The sequence below is a fragment of the Pleurodeles waltl genome, chromosome 1_1 (genome assembly GCF_031143425.1).
Source record: "Pleurodeles waltl isolate 20211129_DDA chromosome 1_1, aPleWal1.hap1.20221129, whole genome shotgun sequence".
Taxonomy (NCBI): domain Eukaryota; kingdom Metazoa; phylum Chordata; class Amphibia; order Caudata; family Salamandridae; genus Pleurodeles; species Pleurodeles waltl.
The window spans coordinates 471,075,726-471,091,200 of record NC_090436.1 but is presented as its reverse complement, the minus strand read 5'-3'; positions in this window follow the sequence as shown (position 1 = coordinate 471,091,200).

Here is a 15,475-nt window from a genome sequence, read left to right as displayed (position 1 = left end):
TTTTTTGGCTGAGGCACTTGACTACTTTGCTATTAATAAAGTCCCTGCCTTTATTCTCTTACTGGATGCAGAAAAATCTTTTGATTTAGTAGAATGGCATATGCTGTTTGAGATATTAACTAGATTTGGGGTTCCGTCCCAGATCTCAGGGCTGGTACAAAGGCTGTATCAAAATACCAAAGCTAACATTATAATTATCTTTGCAAGGGTAGGTAAATTACAAGTTTAGCGGGCCCCTGTCAGGGATGCCCCCTGTCACCCATCGTGTTTGCTTTATTTATCGAACCTTTAGCCATCGCAATTAGACAAAACAATCTGATCCATCCTCCAATCAAGCAGATGGGGAAGATTAAATTGTATGCAGATGATATTATTTTGTTTCTTGACAATAACCAAAGTTTCCAGGAGAAGGTTTTGAAGTATTTGCTCGATTTGAACAAATAGGGGGGTATAAGGTGAACTGGAAAAAACTGAAATTATACTCTGTGCTTTTACTTCCAATAGACTACTTCCTGAATTGGTGCCCTGCGTGAACCTGCGGCCCAAGCAATATGTGGGGATTAGATTCTCATCCAAAATAGAAGATCTTTACGATCTCAACTTTGCCCCCCTATCCCCTAAAACTCAGGCGTTGCTTGCTCAGTGGGGGTCACTTCCTCTAACTATTGCAGGGAGAGTCACCCTTATTAAAATGGCAACTCTGCCATTATTTAACTTCTTGTTATTAGCCATTCCATGTGTGTTAACTTCCTCATTTTTTAGGAAACTGGACTCAACATTTATATCATTTGTTTGGCACAATAAAACCGCACAAATTTCACTAAGCACTCTATGGCCTTCATTACAACTGTGGCGGTAAATGCCTCCTACCGCCGTGCTGACGGCCGCCAACATACCGTGCATGCGGTGGTATTCTGCTATGGGTATTATGACCCACACTGAGAATTCCGCCACAATACAGACACCCACACAAGTCCGCCAGCCCAAAGGTCAGTGATAAACTGGAGATAGCCAAACCCACACTGTCACGCCAACAGGAATATGCCCACAGTATCACGACCCACGAATCACCACTGCGGTCTTTCAATTGCGGTAAACCATTGGCGGTATATACTCCCGCCCTCAAAATACACACATATTTACAAAACAACACCAGATTGGACAATTCAAACTACACACACCTGACACACATACACACACCACACCCATGCACTCACACCACTATAAAACACATACCCACATTACGTACAACCCTTTTAATGAAAAAAAAGATTGCCAACACAGACAGACACAAGCCAGGAGCACCCACTCAATCAGAGCCACAGAACACCATCACTAGTACACCATCTGTGCATATCACAGCATACACCCCAACACATCACCCCACACATCACTCCACACATCCTCACAAATATCACACACACCACATCCATGGCACCCCAAAGACACCCCAGGTTTTCAGAGGAGGAGCTGAGGGTCATGGTGGAAGAAATCATCTGGGTAGAGCCACAGCTATTCGGATCACAGATGCAGCAGACGTCCATTGCAAGGAAGATGGAGCTATGGCGGAGAACCGTGGACAGAGTCAACGCTGTGGGACAGCACCCAAGAACCAGGGATGACATCAGGAAGAGGTGGAATGACCTACGGGGGAAGGTGCATTCCGTGGTTGCAAGACACCAGGTAGCAGTACAGAGGACTGGTGGTGGACCCCCATCTCCTCCCCCACAACTAACAATATGGGAGAAGCAAGTCTTGGCAATTATGCATCCTGAGGGCCTCGCAGGATTAGCAGGAGGACTGGACTCTGGTAAGTCAAATCTTTACTACTTAATCCTCCCACCCCACCTGCATGTCATCACAAACTCCTACCCCTACCCTCACAACCATCACTCCAACACCTCACATATACCCCACTATCACAACCCACCCATCCCAATAGCAATCCTGCATGCAACACCAAAGCATGGACCCCCAACACAGACCTGCATGGACACCCATCACCACAGCATACCTAGTAGAGAGACTCACCGAGCCCACAAAATCACCACTCACACAAGGCCAAGCTGATAGGGAAATCACAACCATACAGGGAAATGCACCCATGCACAAGATGGCACACACAGATACCTTAACACTGCATTTGCATCCCCACAAAATGCATACTCAACGTCACCGGAGAGGAGGTGCCAGCTATATCCAGTCCCCCCACCCGAAGAGGCCCACAGTGACAACAGCAGCTCTGCACGCCTGGATCAGGAGGACCAACCTGGCCCATGAGAGACCTCTGGACAGTCGGGTACCCAGCCACAGTCCCAACCCACCACATAGCCTCCCACTCAAGAAACACCACCACAACACCCACCCAGCGGGCCCATGCCACTGTCCCCAGGACACGTCAATCAGCAGTGTCTCCACCATTACAGGGACATCAGGCAACCCCACAAACACAGGACGATCAGGGACCTGGGGTCAGTGGCAGTGGGCAAACGTTCAGGGGACAGAGGCACAGGACAACAGAGAAGCTGGGAAGACTGCTGTGCGACAGGGGGAGGACAGGCCCAGGGAACCCACTCTCCACAAGGCACTCTCCAACATTCTGGGAACATACCACCATTCCCAGGAGATGATGGGCCAGATACTGACCAAGTTGCAGGAGACCCAGCGGCTGCATGAGGGACAGTACCTCGGGATCAGGGATGACCTAACAAACATCTACAACATCCTGGTCACCATTGCAGTGGTGCTGGCTGACATGGCCAAGACCATGAGGGAGGCAGTGGTACAACAACGGAAGCCTGACACTAGCCAAACCGATGAACAGCCTTCCACCTCCGCCGGCGCTAGTGGACAGGAGGCCCCGCCACAAGACCAACAGGCCACCAGCACCCCATCCCCTGCAGAAGGAGAACCACCTCGCAAACGGTCCCTGCGATCCAGGTAGAAGCCAGAAAACATTGCCAAGACCCCGCCAGGAAATAAGATTCTCCTGATTGTCACCCTTCTGTCCCACTCTGTCACCCTGTCCACCTTGAACTGCTCTTACTTCCCTTCCTATGCCCCATTGGACAATGCACCTGTGATACCAAGAGACTGGACTCTACCCTGGACTTTCCTCCACCATCAGCCCAACCCATTGCACCTCCCCCTCTACTTATTAGCACCCAAAATAAACACCCTTGGAAAAAATACTAATCTGGAGTCTGTCAAATGATTCACAAATGTATCAGTACAACATTATCAAAGCATTGCAACTCAAATGTACAGTGAAATATACTTTGGAATGACCTTTGGTGGACAGCAGTATGCATAGCAGGAGCCAGAGTGGGGCAAAGAGATCTGAAAATAGAGATGCCCAAGGGTAGTCAGTGGCCATAGACATAGGGTAAGAGGCTGCCTTGTATAATGTCCAACAGATAACTGAAATGTAAAGTGAACTTACAGTGTCTTACCTGTGAGTCACTGGAAGTACTTCTAAATTATATTGATTCTGTTGTCAACATATTCTTCCTCTGCCTCCTCTTCCTCACTGTCCACAGGCTCCACTGCTGCCACAAGACCATCTCCAGGCACATCCTCCTGCAGAAAAAGCACCTGGCATCTCAAGGCCAGGTTGTGCAACATGCAACAATGATTTGGCACACCTTCTTGGGTGAGTAGTACAGGGAGCCATCTGTCAGATGGAGGCACCAGAAGGTGGCCTTCAGGAGGCCAAAGGTCCTTTCAATAATCCTCCTTGTACTCCCATGTGCCTCATTGTAACGTTCCTCTGCCCTTGTCCTAGCATTCCTCACAGGGGTCAGTAGCCATGAGAGGTTGGGGTAACCAAAGTCACCTGCAAATATTGAGGGACAACTGTTAGACACACACTAACCCTTAGGGACAACCCCATACCCAGACACCTACTCATACTGTGTGGGGGCCTTGGGCTCACCTAATAGCCACACCCGATGCCTCTGAAGTTGGCCCATCACATATGCTGCTGTTCCTCAAGATAAAGGCGTCATGCACAGAGCCAGGATATTTGCCATTAACATGGGAGATGTACTGGTCTGCCAAACACTCCATCTGCACATTCATAGAGTGATAGCTTTTTCTATTCCAGAAAACGTGTTCCTTTCTCGGGGGGGACAAATGCCACATGTGTACCATCAATGGAACCAATGATGTTGGGGATATGACCCAGGGCATAAAAGTCAGCTTTCACTGTAGCTAAATCCTCCACCTGGGGGAACACAATTTAGCTGCGCATGTGTTTCAACAGGGCAGACAACCCTCTGGTCAGCACGTTGGAGAACATTGGCTGAGACATCCCTGATACCCTGGCCACTGTTGTTTGGAAGGAACCACTTGCCAGGAAATGGAGCACTGACAGGACCTGCACTAGAGGGGGATACCTGTGGTCTGGCGGATAGCTGACATCAGGTCTGGCTCCAATTGGGCACACAGTTCTTGGATTGTGGCCCGATCATGTCTGCATGTAATGATAATGTGTCTGTCCTCCATTGTCGCAAGGGCCACCAGGGGTCTGTACACCGGAGGATGCTGCCATCTCATATTCAGCCTCAGCGGTTGAAGCCTATGGAAGAGAATGCTGAGCAGAGGGTCATATTCCCACATCTATTGCACTAATGATGATTTGTTACCTGTACAGAAACAAAATGTGAACCTGACAATCAGTTGCCGTGCCAATGTCTGCTGTGACACAGTTAGGTGTCATGCCCTATGCCCCCCTGAAATGGCGGATGCCTGACCTTTTGAGGAGGGGCAAGTGGAAATGAGGTAATTGTGCTAGTGTTGTGCGGCGTCGCAGTAGGCAGTCGACGACCGCCGCGCAACTTCGCATTGGTTATCATTGGGCCCTATGGGTTCCAGGAGCCAATGGCTATATACGCCGGTGGTGACGGTACACACCCCTGCAGACGTCACCACCATTTTCTATCTATCCAATCACTTACTTCCTGACCTTCAACAGGAGAGGACCTACACTGCAAGTGCTGCTGTGACCTGTGTCTAGAAGCGACCATGGCTCATGTGTCTGGGGAAAGGGCCCCTGCCCTCACTGCGGAGGAGTTGGAGAAACTGGTGGATGGGGTCCTACCCCAGTACACGTTATTCTACGGTCCTCCAGACAAACAGGTGAGTACACTGTGTGCATGATGCATGGGCCATGAATGTATGGAGTGCTGTGTATGTAAGCCAAATGTAGGGGGGGCAGAGGCGTCCTGGCCAGACTGCAGCATGTAAGGTGGACAATGTATGTGCGTCAGGTGATGGGAAGGATCTGGTGGGCCATGAGTCTGACCGTCCTGACGTTTGACAAATTCCCGTTTCTGCTGTCTTTTCCCTGCAGGTCAGCGCCCACCAGAAAAAAGGTACTTGGCGTGCCATCGACAAGGAGGTGCCGACCCTGGGGGTCTTTGACAGGCAGAGCACCCACTGCCGCAAGAGGTGGGAGGACCTGTGCCGCTTGGCAAAGAAGATGGGGGAGGCCCAGCTGGGGCTGGCCTTCCAACGAGGAAGGGATGCCCATCGCACCATGACCCCCCTCATGTTCAGCCTCCTGGCGGTGGCCTATCCGGAGTTGGATGGGCGCTTGAAGGCATCACAGCAGCCACAAGGGGGTGAGTACATAATCTGACTCCTGACTTTGTGCGTTAAGAGGTACCTGGGGGAGGATGTGGTTTATGGGTGCCCCTAGGCCAGGGCGAAGATGGCAGGGTAGGTCCCTTGTTGGTCAGGCTCTGAAGCACTCCTACCCCAATAGTGTTAGTGGGCATCTACTACTGGGCAGGGTCCTGTGGGTTTCTGGTGTGCAGCTGATGGTGTTAGGCATTGTACCCCATGAGCTGGTGATTATCTTAGTAACTGGTTGGGCATGGCCTAGTGCATAGGGCTGTTCCCTCTGTGCCCACCCCAACAACAGGTACAGCCGCCACCCCCGTACCAGCACCGCCCTCCCAGCAGCCCCTCAGCGTGTTTCCCGTGCCCACTCACCCAGGAGGGTGGGCATTTCCTTTTCCCCAGGCACCTCAGGCCCTGCCCCAGTCAGCCCCGCTGCCCTCAGTGAGGAGGCTATTGACCTCCTGAGATCCCTCACTGTTGGGCAGTCAACCATTCTGAATGCCATCAAGGGTGTCGAGAGGGATTGCAACAAACAAATGCATACCTGGAGGGCATTCATTCTGGGGTGGCGGCCCAACAGAGAGCATTTCGGCCTTGCAGGGACCATCCCTGACAAGTACGTTTTATTGAAATTGATAGGGTAATTCATATTTGTAACACCATCACATCAGAAAGTATCTCCCAATGAGGTAAGAACAAGTATTGTCCCAATGCTAGCAGTGCTAGTTAATGTGTTGTACCAGTTACACGGGACGGTTGCGATGCATTTTTACCAGACAACATGTGGTCAGCCAAGAAACACTGTGCCCCGCACTAGCAACAGTAGCGCATTTAAAGACGTCTTTGCTGACTCCCACGCTGTCTGAACTTAAGGCGATGTGCCCCCACTAGTCACAATGTTCAGCAAACCAAAAGTTGGGGTGCTCCCTTTAGGGGAGTTAGGGTACACTCCTGGCACACAAAAGATGAATAACAAGCATTGCAATTAAAGTGGCTTCAAACCTTTCATCAAGCCAAGAACAAAATAAAACAAGAACAAATAAATTACTAACTGGACTTTTTTTGCCATACAAACTGAAAATAAAAAGTAAAACAGTTGACATAAGCGAGCCGATTAACCCCTTCCACGCCATGGATGTAATGGTTACGTCCATGGCAGCGCCCCTGTGGCGCCATGGACGTAACCATTACGTCCTGCTACCGGCCCTCGGGGGAAGCGCTAGCGCTTCCCCCGAGGGCCGCCCCCCCATCCCCCCAGGTCCCCTGTGACGTCAGCGCGCAAGCGCGCGCTGACAATCACAGAGCCTCCCCCATCGCGCTGGAAGCTCTGACTCCAGCGCAATCGAAAGAGAAATGCTCAGCATTTCTCTTTCGATCACATGGGGGAGGCAAGGAGAGGCTTCAAAGGGAAGGAAATGTATTTCCTTCCCTTTGAAGTCTCTCCCAGGGTTTCAAAAGCCGGATTGCTTGCAATCCCGCTTTTGAAACCCCACTAGACACCAGGGATTTTTTTTTTTTAAAGTGACATAAGGGAGCCACCCCTTGGGCAAGGGTCGCTCCCAGGGGGGGATTTTTCTGAAGGCCTTTTCTGCCCGCTCTGGGGGCAGAAACCTCTAGACACCAGGGATACTTTTTTTAAAAAAATATATTTTTTATTTTGCTTTGTGTTTTTGGTGTGGGGAGCGACCCCTTAGGCAAGGGTCGCTCCCATAGGGGGCAAATTATATTTACGCCATTTCTGCCCCCCTTCGGGCAGATTGGCCTATTTTTATGAGGCCAATCTGCCCCCATGGGGGGTAGAAACCACTAGACACCAGGGAGTTTTTTTTTGTTTTTTGTTTTTCACGTAAGGGGAGCGACCCCTTAGGCAAGGGTCGTTCCCCTGGGGGGCAAAGTTATTTTAGGCCATTTCTGCCCCCCATGGGGGCAGATCAGCCAATTGTAATTAGGCCGATCTGCCCCCAAGGGGGGCAGAAACCACTAGGCACCGGGGATTTTTGTTGTTGTTGTTGTTTTACAGATGGGGAGCGTCCCCTTAGGCAAGGGTTGCTCCCCTGGAGGAGCAAATTGTATTTAGGCCATTTCTGCCCGCTTTGGGGGCAGATCGGTCGATTATAGGTCAATCTGCCCCCAAGGGGGCAGAAACCACTAGGCACCAGGGATCTTTTTTTTCCGTTGTCATGCAAGGGGAGCGACCTTGTAGGCAAGGGTCGGTCCCGGAGGGGTATGGGGGGGCAAATTTATTTTAGGCCATTTCTGCCCCCCCGGGGGCAGATCGGCCTATTGTTATTAGGCCGATCTGCCCCCAGGGGGGGCAAAACCCTCTAGGCGCCAGGGCAATTTTTTTTTTGTTTGTTTTTTTAGAGATGGGGAGCGACCCCTTAGGCAAGGGTCGCTCCCCTGGAGGGGCAAATTGTATTTAGGCCATTTCTGCCCGCTTTGGGGGCAGATCGGGCGATTTTAGGTCAATCTGCCCCCAAGGGGGGCTGAAACCACTAGGCACCAGGGATCTTTTTTTGCGCCGTCACGCAAGGGGAGCGACCTTGTAGGCAAGGGTCGCTCCCCGGGGGTGGGGTGGGGGGGCAAATTTATTTTAGGCCATTTCTGCCACCCCTGGGGGCAGATCGGCCTATTGCCTATTGTTATTAGGCCGATCTAGCCCCGGGGGGGCAGAAACCTGTAGGCACCAGGGCAAATTTAATTTTATGTTTTTTGTTTGTTTGTTTTTTTAGAGATGGGGAGCGACCCATTAGGCAAGGGTCGCTCCCCTGGGGGGCAAATTGTATTTAAATAATTTCTGCCCCCCTTCGGGCAGATTGGCCGATTTTAGGTCAATCTGCCCCCAAGGGGGCAGAAACCAGTAGGCACCGGGGATTTTTTTTTTGGTGCCAATGTCCCGCAGGGGCAGCGACCCCGTAGGCAAGGGTCGCTCCCGGAGGGGTGCTGGCCGGGTGGGTGACAAATTTATTTTAGGCCATTTCAGCCCCCCCTGGGGCCGGCTGAGCTACAGGCCAAAATCCACAGGTAGGCACTGTTTTCTATGAAAAAATGTGATGTGTCCACTTTGTGTTTTGGGCCATTTCCTGTCACGGGCGCTGGGCCTACCCACACAAGTGAGGTATCATTTGTAACGGGAGACTTGGGGGAACGCTGGATGGAAGGAAATTTGTGGCTCCTCTCAGATTCCATAACTTTCTGTCACCGAAATGTGAGGAAAACGTGTTTTTTTAGCCAAATTATGAGGTTTGCAAAGGATTCTGGGTAATAGAACCTGGTCAGAGCCCCACAAGTCACCCCATCTTGGATTCCCCTAGGCCTCTAGTTTTCAAAAATGCACAGGTTTGGTAGGTTTCCCTAGGTGCCGGCTGAGCTAGAGGCCAAAATCTACAGGTAGGCACTTTGCAAAAAACACCTCTGTTTTCTTTCAGAAAATGTGATGGGTCCACCTTGCGTTTTGGGGCATTTCCTGTCAGGGCGCTAGGCCTACCCACACAAGTGAGGTATCATTTTTATCGGGGGACTTGGGGGAACGCTGGGTGGAAGGAAATTTGTGACTCCTCTCTGATTCCAGAACTTTCTGTCACCACAATTTGAGGAAAATGTGTTTTTTTAGCCAAAGTTTGAGGTTTGCAAAGGATTCTGGGTAACAGAACTTGGTCAGAGCCCCACAAGTCACCCCATCCTGGATTCCCCTAGGTCTCTAGTTTAAAAAAATGCACAGGTTTGGTAGGTTTCCCTAGGTGGCGGCTGAGCTAGAGGCCAAAATCTACAGGTAGGCACTTTCCAAAAAACACCTCTGTTTTCTTTAAAAAAAATTGATCTGTCCACGTTGCGTTTTGGGGCTTTTCCTGTCGCGGGCGATAGGCCTACCCACACAAGTGAGGTATCATTTTTATCGGGAGACTTGGGGGAACATAGATTAGCAAAACAAGTGTTATTGCCCCTTGTCTTTCTCTACATTTTTTCCTTCCAAATATAAGAGAGTGTGTAAAAAAGACATCTATTTGAGAAATGCCCTGTAATTCACATGCTAGTATGGTCACCCCGGAATTCAGAGATGTGCAAATAACCACTGCTCCTCAACACCTTATCTTGTGCCCTTTTTGGAAATACAAAGGTTTTCTTGAGAGCTATTTTTCACTCTTTATATTTCAGCAAATGAATTGCTGTATACCTATTCTAGAATGAAAACGCACTGCAGGGTGCAGCTCATTTATTGGCTCTGGGTACCAAGGGTTCTTGATGAACCTACAAGCCCTATATATCCCCACAACCAGAAGAGTCCAGCAGACGTAACGGTATATTGCTTTCAAAAATCTGACATTGCAGGAAAAAGTTACAGAGTAAAACGTAGAGAAAAATTGCAGATTTTTTCACCTCAATTTCAATATTTTGTTTTTTCAGTTGTTATTTTCTGTAGGAAACCCTTGTAGGATCTACACAAATTACCCCTTGCTGAATTCAGAATTGTCTCTACTGTTTAGAAATGTTGCGGTTTCTGGGATCCAGCATTGGTTTCTTGCCCATTTCTGTCACTGACTGGAAGGAGGCTGAAAGCACAAAAAAATCGTAAAAATGGGGTATGTCCCAGTAAAATGCCAAAATTGTATTGAAAAATTGGGTTTTCTGATTCAAGTCTGCCTGTTCCTGAAAGCTAGGACGCTGGTGATTTTAGCACTGCAAACCCTTTGTTGAAGCCATTTTCAGGGAAAAAACCACAAGCCTTCTTCTGCAGCCCCTTTTCCCATATTTAAAAAAAAAAAAAAAAAATCACTGTATTTTGGCTAATTTCTTGGCCTCCTTATGGGGAACCCACAAAGTCTGGGTACCTCTAGAATCCCTAGGATGTTGGAAAAAAAGGACACAAATTTGGCGTGGGTAGCTTATGTGAACAAAAAATTATGAGGGCCTAAGTGTGAACTGCCCCAAATAGCCAAAAAAGGCTTGGCACCTGAGGGGGAAAAGGCCTGGCAGCGAAGGGGTTAAAGAAAAAAAACAACGCAGCGCGATTGCACTATGTGAAATGAAGCGCGATCGCGCTGCATTGAAAATAAACAGATAAAGTAGTCCGTACCCCATGCTGAAAACTTTGAGCCTCGTATGTTTTGAGTAGGTTACCGTTGCTGTGTAGGTGGGCTAAACACCGGAAAAGGCATGACATATACATGCCTTTCACAAATGAACGCAAGCGGATTTTAAAAGGCAAGCCCACGAACCAATGTAAGTGACTGATGTGACATGGGCGTAGTTTGAAGCCCAAAGAGAGACTACAGAATGGACGGAGCACTTTGCACTGGCCCATAAAAAAGGGATGCAGTGCGACAGCAGTTAACTGGGACAGTACTAGACAGCATATGTCTTTTAAATATCACTAATATTTTCACATGTACAATTATATGTCTTTCAGCATTCGCTCGATTATTGGTTATTTGTCCAGAAGCTTGCATATACATTCACATCATTTGGATGGCAGGTCTTTTAACTGGTCCATGGAATTCTATGAACATGAGAAACACCAGAAACTTTTCTTTTCCTTCTCTTTTACTGAGGAACTTTCTTATTGATACCGCTAACAGGTGATTAATTCACTGATGTAACAGAGTGACCTCTCAGTTTGGTAACAATACATATAATTGCAACATGCTACAAAGTTGGGCCAGGGCCGGACTGGGAACCCAAAGCAGCCCTGGCAAATATTGTCAGACCAACCCCTCATAGGGTGCATAGCGAGCGAACCTGACTACTTCAAGGGTTCTTGAGGGGATTCTCATCCCCAAGAAAATTTGTGAAAATGGCTAAAACTGTGATTTCTACAACACATTTTTCATTATATATTCAATTGTATCAGTTGTTAAAAGCATAGTAAATGATGGCCTTATAGCACACCAGGATACAGCAATCTTTACTGAGGCTCTTCAATGATTCCCTCGCCATCACCCTCTAACAGTGCCTCTCATTTCTTCATAGCCCCTCTCTCACATGTATTTCATTTGCTTTATATCACCTCTCTTGCCAGTGTAGGATGTTGGAGCTCTTTACATCACAAACGCACACACACACACACACATCCCTCCTACATTAGATAAGGGTATAGGACTAACATGTCATTCGTAATGGTAGGCAGTTTTTAAGAGTGCTTGGTCTGGGAAAGCATAAACTCTGGAATAACACATTGGATAGGGTTGAATTAAAAAAAAAAAGATTTCTACCAAAACCATCCCTTTTAAGCAAAAGTAGGATAATCAAAGACTGGCGAAAAACATAACTTTCCTAGTTGTACATGCAGTTTGAATGCAGCTCTTTGATGGCAGTTCACTGCTCTCTGTGTTAGATTATGATTGGAACTCATGAACTGCACAGTACCAAAAGGATCTCTGTGACAAAAGCAGTATCCCACTGAGAATTGCACATTAAATACTGTTCTGTGATCTGCAGAGTTCACCTTCTTTGCATTAGGCATATTAACGCTCTGTGCTACTTTAGAAGTGTCAAAACTTCCAGTAGACAAAACTCAGATCTCTCTCCGGAAGGTATGTTAATCACAAGAGTTATTTTGGCACTTTTATTGTTGCCTAAACACTGTTGGATATACAAAAAACTCTGCAGCGCTTTTGAAACTGCTGCACTGCTACAAAACAGGCCCATGAGTAACAAAATCACTCTCCATCCTCCCAGGGAATCGGCTGATGCCTGTGTTGTGGATACCTGGAAAGTTGGGCACTGTCTAGAATTGAGAGGTTATCCAAGTTCCAGATGATGTCACTGGATCTGGAGAGAAGCTGACAGTTGTGGAGGGTGAAGACGTGTTTATGCTTGCTGTGGGTTGGTGGTATTCAATAAAGCTCATCTCACAAAGCTAAGTGTCTGGAGCTTAACACTGGCGACGAGGCGTCACCACCAACCCAGAACCTGTAGTTTGCCTACCTGTTGACATCTGCTATCCTGCTCCCCTCGGGGTCGGCTGATCGACGGTGCCAGGCTGATGAAGATTGGGACAGTGGAGACGGTGGAGTTCTGGTGATGCTGACCCTGTTATCCAGCAGATGTAATTTGATAGAGGCCCCCAAGCGGTGATTTAGGCGTGAGTCTGACGTGGAGGTCGGGACCCTGGTGTCCTGCGCTGGAGACGCGCTGTGCTGTCTTCATGTTCGGTGTTGTATTTTTCTTTTTTGCCTGAATGTCTGTTTCCATCTATTTTCGACTCCCTGTGTCTCTAAGCGCGTGAGCCTCCCAACGGTTCCCTCTGCGTACGAGAAGTTTCACAGAGCGCAAGAGTGTGCGAGCTATCCAACCGTTATTTTCTCCGGCATGGAGCTGTGCATGTAACCATAGTGACGCGCCTCCTCCCAGTGGAAACGGGAGGTGTGTTGTATATCTCCAGAACACTAGACCGCATAGCGATGCGCCTCCTCCTAGTGGGAACGTGAGACGCTAGACAGCAGATTACACTTTGTTTTTTATGCCGGTTGTGATTCTAGTGCAGAATTTTTTTTTTTTTCACTTTAAAGTCTCCAAATATTGTGAGAACCTTGTTTTGAACTTTAAGACACTCACCTTCATTTTTGCCTTGTATATCTTTCTGGTTTACTTTTAAGCACAAGGTTTTTTGTTCTATCTTGTAATTTTTCAGATGGTGGTCATTCAAATACTCTAGTATGTACCCTCACCTGTCCAACTGTTCTAAGGACAAATTATTATTATTAATTTTTTTACCAAGCTTACTCGGTGCTGACTTGGGAGCTCATTATGGCTTTTCCCACGATGTCTCAATCCCCCCCCCCTTTTTATCAGACAAGGGAGACCCTATTCTTCCTTGGAAATGCTGGAAGAATCTTTTTGACCCCTACCTTATAGCGATTGGGGGGAAAAGTTCTCTCCAGCCCGCAAACAGGCTGTTCTTTTGCACAATTTGGGAATCGAGGGTAGGAACATCTATGATAGCCTGGAACTCTTACCAGTGGGAGGGGCGGAGGGTGAGCCTAGAGATATTTATGAAATGTCAGTAGCAGTTTTGGCAGCACACTTTGAGTCCAAGATCAATGTAGTTTTGGAAAGACATACATTTTTTGCAAAAACCCAAGGAAAATTAGAGAATGTCGGGAACTTCGTTGTTGCATTGCGCACATTGGCACGCACATGTGACTTTGGCGATATCACGGATTCTCTCATCCGTGACCAGTTGGTCCGTTGCACAAACAGTAAGAGAGTTCAGGAAAAATTGTTAATGAAGAACCCTGATTTGAAGGAGGCCATTGCAATTGTCGAGGGAATGGAGAGTACCAGCAATTGGATTAAAGAGATGAATGACCATGTAGATGACAAATTATGCATGGTCCAAGCACCTCAGATTCGGGAAGAGATTTCGAGGGTCAACAACGACAGCAGAGCCCCAGTACCCACTCTGGAGAAAAAAAGAGAAATTAAACAACAGCGTTGTTATCGTTGTGGCAACTCTGGACACATGGCAAACAGCTCAAATTGTTTTGCACGGAATTCTCTTAGTAGGAAGTGCGGAAAAAAGGGCCACTATGCCAGTGTCTGCAATAGTGACAAATGTAACATATATTCTGTAACTGACAATGTTAGCAAAATGGTTTTGTGTATCGAACCTGATATTAACCGAATTGAGAACAATGGTAACATGGTGGATGTTGGGCCTGTCGTCATACCTGAGTGTGCCATTAAGCTTGATGGCAAAACAATTACAGTCTTAGTGGATTCGGGATCTCCTTACACCATGGTGGGAGAAAAGAACTGGCGAGCGATTTTTGGGGAGGATTTCCAGTCTCTAATTAAACCTGATATTAATCCTGTTAGTTATGGTGGCACTAAGATAGATGTAATTGGGTACAAGGTCATGAGGATTACATTTCAGGATAAAACCACTTTGGGGAAGGTTTACGTAAAGAAGCGTGGCAACAATTTGCTAGGTTGGTGCCACCAGCGTGACATGGGAATTAAGTTAGAACCCAATTCTCAGTGTCAGGTTATGGTGGTGAATGAAGAGCTTGAAATTCTTAAGGAGTTTCCCCAAGTATTTAGTGACAGGTTAGGATGTCTAGCTAACTTTGAACACAAGACTATCCTTAAGAAGAGTGCTATTCCATCTGTGCACAGGGTGAGGAGAGTTCCTAAGTTAATGCTAGAAACTCTCAGAGCAGAATTGAATAAGCTTTTGAGTGCAGGTGTAATTGAAGAGATAGAATTATCTGAGTGGTTGGCTTCCACTGTTTTTGCACCAAAAGACAGTGGAAAACAGATCCGCATGTGTGTGGATCTGAGAGATCTTAACAAGCATATATGGGTAGATTGTCAACCCTTACCTAACATTTCTGAAGAGTTGTCAGGCCTGGGTGGATCAAAGGTGTTTATCGTGTTAGACCTATCTTCAGCCTATCACCAAATTGTTTTACATCCAGATTCCAGGCATCTCACGTCATTTGTGACGCCTCTGGGAGCCTACCAATTTTTAAGAATGCCCTTTGGGTTGGCCTCTGCAGCCGCCTGTTTTCAACAAATTATGAAGAAGATCTTAGGGGAAGTCTCTGGTGTCTTATTTTTCCAAGATGATATCTTAGTCCATGGCAGTACTGTAGAAGGACACAACAAAGTTCTTAGAGAGGTGTTGGGTCAGCTGGCCCGTTCAGGTCTTACTGTTAAGAGGGAGAAGTGTAAGTTTAGAGGCTCTTCGGTAACTTTCTTGGGCCATACCATCTCCAGTGAGGGAATTAAGCCCAAGTTGGAGTTGGTTGATTCTATTATCCGAGCACCTCAACCCAGAGACAGGGATGGAGTAAGATCCTTTCTAGGTCTAGCAGAGTACTACTCTAAATTTATTGCCAACTTTTCG